This window comes from Abramis brama (assembly GCF_963993115.1).
Source record: "Abramis brama genome assembly, chromosome: 2".
Classification (NCBI taxonomy): domain Eukaryota; kingdom Metazoa; phylum Chordata; class Actinopteri; order Cypriniformes; family Leuciscidae; genus Abramis; species Abramis brama.
In genome coordinates, this window is record NC_139964.1 from 28580321 (window position 1) to 28587756 (window position 7436).

General features: G+C 43.3%; 1 protein-coding gene across 2 annotated transcripts in view; it reads left to right on the plus strand.

The window, feature by feature from the left end:
- The first annotated feature begins 482 nt into the window (after positions 1 to 482).
- The window catches only part of LOC311074664 (tetraspanin-1-like), a 23924-nt gene continuing 16970 nt past the window's right edge, over positions 483 to 7436 (plus strand). The window contains exon 1 of one of the 2 annotated variants that reach the window (XM_084101443.1): positions 483 to 612. The gene's annotated coding sequence lies outside the window, so the exon portion shown is untranslated. The remainder of the gene's footprint in view (positions 613 to 7436) is intronic. The other variant, XM_084101444.1, reaches the window with a different exon arrangement.

Genomic DNA, 7436 nt, shown 5'->3' on the forward strand with positions numbered 1-7436 from the left:
TGAATGACAAAAACTTTACTCTGAATGCCGAAACTTATACTTCAGCTTATATTGCAGGCCATCAACTGGCCACCTATATCAAACAGTGAGCTTGACCAGTAAAGTTAGTCACATTATTACACAGCCAACACTTATGCCAAGAAAACAAATATATTTTTAACTTGGTATTTTATATGTGTATTTAAAGATGTAATGGCAAAATCAAAGTCCGGACCATTACACTAAAAAGTTCACAAAAGTTATTTGAAATATTAAAGTAGACACTTGCATTTAACTTGGTTTTTATGTATATAAAATTACTTTTGTAAATTTAATTTGATGCGGACATCAAAATGGTGACGTTTTGTCTTTGTTCCTCTTTCTTTTGTACCTTTGTGAGTACTTTGAGTGCAACAGAATTTCCTTTGCATGAACCTTGTTCATTGTTGGTGGTGAGCACTTAACACCTCTAGGTGAAATGTGTGTTTGCGTGAGTGCTGCATGAGTATAAAAACTCTATGAGGGTGGATGTGGTGAGAATGTTTAAGAGCCGCTATAACAAACACATCTATCCTAGTATCATCTGGAACTGTTCGGTACTGCTGAAGATCCGTCGAGCCGCATCCCATTGATGTGAGTATGTCTTTCTGTCTGTATAAAAAGTTTGGATCCTATATAAGGTTCCTTAAATGAGAGTTCCCTTGACGCAAAAGGAATTTCTTTGCCTGGATTTGACATATATGTGAACATTATTTTGTTGTATTTTATATTATTTTGATATATATATATATATATATATATATATATACATACATACACAGCAGGAATATGTAGGTGAACTGCTAAAAGGTGAAAAAATAGCAGTTCGCCTACTTGTTCCTGCGGTGTGAAAAACGAGTTTTTTTAAAAGTACAAAATGCCCATGTTGTCTCAGTTAATATGAGCCTATAAACACCTCCATGTATTATAATCATAAAGGATGGATGGATGAAACATTTTTTTAATTGTGTTAGAATTAGTTTCTGATGTGTAAAATCACTGAAGGAAACTGATTGACTTCTCGTCAATTACCCTAATGATGATCAGAAATCCACCAAAATACAAAGAACATCAGGGGAATAGATTAAGATCTGTAAATGAGAGATAGTTCTGACTTGAGTAAAGCTGAGCTGAACTGAATATGGCATATTTTTAGTAAAAATTAACAAATTAAATGTACTAAACTAAACTAACATAAGATGTTCTTGTAAATTAGTTTTTGATTAATAGAGGGGAACTGAGATTTCTTATTCAACTATCAAAACCTTAAAAGATGGCTGAAGGTGCCAAGGAGTAGGAAGAAATCTTGTAAAACATAATCACACAGACTTAAATGTCAACAGGAAGACAATGGGTTAGTTAGTCATAGTATGGCGCACGGCCCGTGCCAAAATTAAACATCTGACCGACCGATCGAACGTCAAACCGAACGTCTTGTACTTCTGAACGGGTGACCCACGTGACGACCTGACGTGACGTCAGCGTCTTGAAATTAGCTATTTTTTAACCATGCAAGTATCCAAGCTGATGTGTAAAGGCTATAAATGGACATTAAAGGCAATACATATATATTATAACCCTAAAACAACACTAAAATATTAACTGCATCCTGCTGTACTGTAGCCTACTTGAATAAGTATTTTACAGTTTTTCTGAATTGCTAAAACACTAAACTCCATTCTCTGAACCAAATTCTCAATCACCTAAACAAATTTATTGAATAAAACAGTCTTTCTGTAAAACATTAAACAGGGTCAGGCAGTTAAAACATTTTGCAAATCTCATGCACTCTAAAAAAAACAAAACAAAAACAACCTCTAAACACATTCTCACTCACTAAAACACATTTTGCACTTTGATGCACTTATGTTTCAAAATCCTAAACACAGGCAGGCAAAAGTTCAACAAATTGTTCACACTTTTTCTAATGATGTGAACAATGTACCAACTGTACATTGGTTTAGTCACCCTTACAAGTGTTCAGAGTGCCAAAATTGACTCAAAGACTCAAAGAGGAAGAGGATGTGGACGAGAAATAGCAGGTGTGGAGAATGTTGTCGGCGGGTCTGCTTTAGGGTTTTTCCTGTTGTTTGGTTTTGTGTTTAAGGTTTTGAGAAAGTGGTTGATAGTTCAGAGAAAACTGCAATCAGTACCCAACTGCTTTGCCTAAATATAACAATCATAGGAAATGAATTATATATAGGGCCTAGTAGGCTACATAAAATATGCTGACCATTTATATCAGACAAATTGGCATATCAAAAGCCTACATGTCTACTGTATGATACCCTTAACAGTGTAAGATAGCCTTTCCTACAAATGTGGTCTGATCAATTTGTTGAACTTTTGCCTGCCTGTGTTTAGGATTTTGAAACATAAGTGCATCAAAGTGCAAAATGTGTTTTAGTGAGTGAGAATGTGTTTTTGTTTTGTTTTTTAAGAGTGCATGAGATTTGCAAAGTGTTTTAACTGCCTGACCCTGTTTAATGTTTTACAGAAAGACTGTTTTATTCAATAAATTTGTTTAGGCGATTGAGAATTTGGTTCAGAGAATGGGGTTTAGTGTTTTAGCAATTCAGAAAAACTGTAAAAGACTTATTCAAGTAGGCTACAGTACAGCAGGATGCAGTTAATATTTTAGTGTTGTTTTAGGTGTATAATATATATGTATTGCCTTTAATGCTTGGATACTTGCATGGTTAAAAATAGCTAATTTCAAGACGCTGACGTCACGTCAGGTCGTCACGTGGGTCACCTTTTCAGAAGTGCACTGGCGGAGCTAGGGGGTGGCCGTGGCATTGACAAAAATTGCGTTTTTTAAAACGCTGAACCATCTCTTTAAGACCACAAAAAACATGAGACTTTTCAGACGCACACTTCAACTTCACCTCAGCGCCAGGCGCAAGCCAAACGAGTGCAGAAATGAGCAAGGGCCGAATGAGCTTCAGCAGAACATCAGACAGTGATATGCACATAGTAAATATAGAGTCAATCTTTCTCAACTGGTGGGTTGCAAGACCGTTTTGAGTTAGTCGAATAGTGTGCAGTCAACAACAAACGTAATTCTCTTTTTTTCTGATGCTACTTTTATTGTAGAAGATGTTAGTCTGGTAGGAAGGGGAGGTCCACCTGCACCCGAAAGGTATATTTTTTTAACCTAGTTTTTTGTAATCCTTAAGGTCTCTAGTAAAGGAATTTTGATGTTCCCCACGCAAATTATTGTCCCATATGTGATTTTTTGTATCATCTTTTGTGTCCGTGCTTGATTTTCGGCTGTGAAAAATGAAAACTTTAAATCTGCATAGAATCTGAACAATACATCCTACAGACACAATCCACCCCATTTTCTCTTCGTCTTTGCATGAGGAATTGATAGATATGAGGATTGTCATGATTAGATGATGTTTGGTGCATTAAAACTCAAATAAACGCAAAAAAATGTAAAAAATCGGTGACATTGGATCACTGGAACTCCTCCCCCATGGACCCTATTGATATATGTTTTCTAACTTTTGTATTTTTATAGTCTTTATGATGTCTAATAAGCAAATGTTGATGATCCCTACTTGAAAAATTGTCACATGTTGGTCCAAATGAACATCTCCCATAATAAGGAGTTACTATTCAAACCGTTATATTGGTATCATATTTATTGAAACAAAACAGAAAACCACTCATATTGTCAAATGTGTGTATATATAGGGTATAACAAATCCCCATTAGAATAAACGGAAATAGAAAAAAGTGATTCTAATCAAAGGTCAAAAGGTCAAGGGCAATGATGTCTATTCATCATACAGCAGGTCTTCATAATCGACCTCTTGCTCCTCGTCTTCTTCACCATCTCCATCCATCTCCTCGACTGTTTCCTCCAGCAAGTCAGTGAGTAAAGTGGGGAGGATAGGTCCACAAGACCACACTGGTTCCAGGGTACCCTCTTCAGTCTTTTCCCAGCCTTGGCCAGGATCATGGGGCTTGGGACACCAGAATATCGGTGTGGCTGCTCTCTTGTAGTTGGCCAGACGGTGGTCGACACGGTTGATGTGTGGGACCAGGTTGTCTCTCCAGGGCAGGAGCCGGGACAAATCCACCTTGAATCTGGTGGTAAGCGTCTCATCCTCTCCAATAATTTTTTTCAGCATGATGCTGCACACGTTGTTCACAGATTTTTCGTGGGCCTGGCCATACAGTACACATGTAAATACCTCGATGTCCTCCACCACATCTGGCTCCACAGACCACTGATCACCAAGTTTTCTGAGGACATAAATAATTAGTACATCGATATTGGGACCGGAAAGCACAGACGGATCCTAAATGTCAGCGAACTGGCAGAATGTTAGGGGGGCAGACTACTGCACAACAATACTCTGCCTATATGTCTTCACAGGAGAAGACGTTACAAGTACCTTTAGAGGCAAAGGGAAGGTTGGGCCTCTGGAAAAGCTGCAGAGTAATCCAAAGTACCATGCAGCCTTCAAGTGAGTATTTTTAATCAGATGTCCTGTAGCATGTAATGGCAATTAATGCTTAACATAGGTATTGATACATTGTGACTTTGCAATACTATAATTATTTATGTCCTCAGAAAACTTGGTGATCAGTGGTCTGTGGAGCCAGATGCGGTGGAGGACATTGAGGCATTTACATGTGTAATGTATGGCCAGGCCCACAAAAAATCTGTGAACAACGTGCGCAGCATCATGCTGAAAAAAATTATTGGAGAGGATGAGACTGTTGTGTATAAAAAAGGACGCTGGACGAGAGATTTATGCATGCAACTCTCTTTACTTTTCAGACAAACCGGAACCAAACATTTCAGACCAAAACAGCCAAAACAGCTGCAACCTAAACATGCAGCGAGGTGTTACCAAACGAACACAGATTAATTCGTTCTGAGCGGACATAACATTTTCCCCTCTCTGGGGGGTTCAACTATGAAAAGTTGACACAAAGTCCTTCAGGTAATCGGGCCGTGCCCTGGCGTGCACTGGCCGTGGAGAACACACAGCTGAAGGTGAGGTGAACAGTGGTAGGGAGGCTGGGGAAAGGGGCAGCGACAATGATGATGGGGGCACTGGGTGTGACAACGAGGGAGTATCTTCAGGCTGTGCGGCTGCTTGTGGTATGGAGTCCTCCTGCTCCGCTCTGGGTGGCATTATGTCCCCGCTGTTCTGAGTTAACATTGCAGGAGGTGCTGGCACCTTCTGAAGGCAGCTGGCGTGCCAGCGGGTGCCATCAAGGAGGTATGTGGCTGGTCCCAGTCGGCGGACCACTTGCTGTGGAGTGGACCAAAATGATGCCATCTTGTTTTCCCTGTGCGGTTGGCGAGCTCTCACCCAGTCTGCCACAGCGATATCTGGGATCCTGAACTTCTTTTTCTTGTCAAACCACTGTTTCATCCGCTTCTGACAGCGGGTGACTGAGGCTTTGACTGGTGTGAGTGTGTTCTGGACTGCGGTGGGGTGGAGCCTGTCCAGTGGTAGGTGTAACTCCCTACCCAGCATGAGCGAGGCTGGGGAAACCTCTGTGGTTGAATGCTGGGTAGCACGGTAGTGTAGCAGTGTTAGACGTATGGCTTGTTTAAAGGAACAGCCCTGGGCCTGATGTGCTCTGATGCCATTTTTTAGGGATTGATGGAAGCGTTCCCTCCTGCCGTTTGCCTGTGGGTGATACAGGGCTGTACGGATGTGTTGAATCCCCCTGTTCTCCAGTTATGAAGTAAACGCCACAGATACAAACTGTGGACCATTGTCGGTGGTAATGGTCTGTGGAAGGCCCCAGCGGGAGAAGAGAGACTCCAGAAAGTCCACAATGACCTGGGAGGTGATGGAGCCGGTAGTGGTCAGCTCAGGCCATTTGGAGTGTAAACCATACACTACGACCAAGAACCGCTGATAGTGGATCTCGCCACATATGTCTAATTGCAGATGCTCCCATGGTTTTGAGGGCCAGGCCAGGGGTTGCAGGGGTGGCGGGGGTCGACGACCAGTCTTTCCACTTACAAGACATGCTGGGCATTCTTTAACAAGGGCCTCAATGTCTTTGTCTATGCCTGGCCACCACACCAGGTCACGGCATCTCTGTTTAAGTTTCACTATTCCCAGGTGGCCCTCACGTGCCATGGCCAGCACACGGGCACGAAGGGCCCCTGGAATCACAGTGCAAAACCCACGCGCCACACATGTCTCATTCCAACAAGAGAGCTCCTGCTTGACCAGAGAAAATGCTAACAGCTCCTCTGGTAATTCCCGTGGCCATCCCTGACGACTGTAGATGCAGAGCTGGAAGATAACTGGATCCTGTTTTGAGGCTGCCTTCAGTTCCTGTAGAGTGACCGTGGACTCGAGCAGAGTGTGTAGCGTGAGAATAATCTCACTTTCGATGTGGTTGACGCTGGTAGGCAGGGCCTGGGCAGGAACTGACCGAGAGAGAAGGTCTGCAACGACATTATCCCGGCCCGGGGTAAACTGTAGAGTATAGTTGTATTGGAGGAGGCGGTCATACCAATGATGCAGTCTCAGCGGCCTGTGCCCGGTGCCAGTAGAGGAAAGCAGAGCTGTCAAGGCCTGGTGGTCTGTTCTCAGCGTAAACTGGCGGCCATAAAGGTAGAGGTGCCATCTCTCACAATACAAGCGAGTGCCTCCCGCTCCCCAACTGAGTATCTTTGTTCGGTTTGGTTCAGAGCTCGGGAGGCGAATGCAACAGGCCTCTCCACGCCATTCTGTACTTGTGACAGTACAGCCCCTATCGCCATGGCCGAGGCGTCACAGGTGACCAGGGTGTGACTGGATATGTCAAAATGTGCCAACACTGGAGGTGAGGTAAGTTGAGCTTTAAGAGTTTGCACTGCCTTGGTGCATTCTAACGACCAGACCCATGGCTCATCGCTCCGAAGCAGCTGGCGCAGTGGGGCTGTTATGGTTGAATACTGAGGCATGAACTTCATGTAGTAGCCCGTCATGCCCAGGAATGAAGCGAGCTGGGCAGCTGAGGTCGGTTCGGGAACGGAGAGGATGGCCTCCACATTAGATTGAAGAGGAGAGATGCCCTCAGTGGAAAGTTGGAAGCCTACATATTCAATGGCCGGCACAGCAAAAACACATTTGCTGCCATTGAGGGTTAAACTGTGCTTGGCGAGGGCTTCGAACACACTCTGCAGGCGACTGTCATGGATAGCCGTAGTAGCACCATGTACCACCACATCATCAAGGTAAATAACAACACCTCATATACCTGCCAGTACTGAGGTCATGACCTTTTGAAAGCAGGAGGGGGTGGAGCTAAGGCCAAACGGCATCCTCGTGTAGCAGAAAACACCGAGGTGTGTAACGAAGGCCGTCAGGTTTCTGCTTTCAGGGTTGAGGGGCACCTGGAGATAGCCCTCTCTGAGATCCAGTTTCGAAAAGACAGTGGAG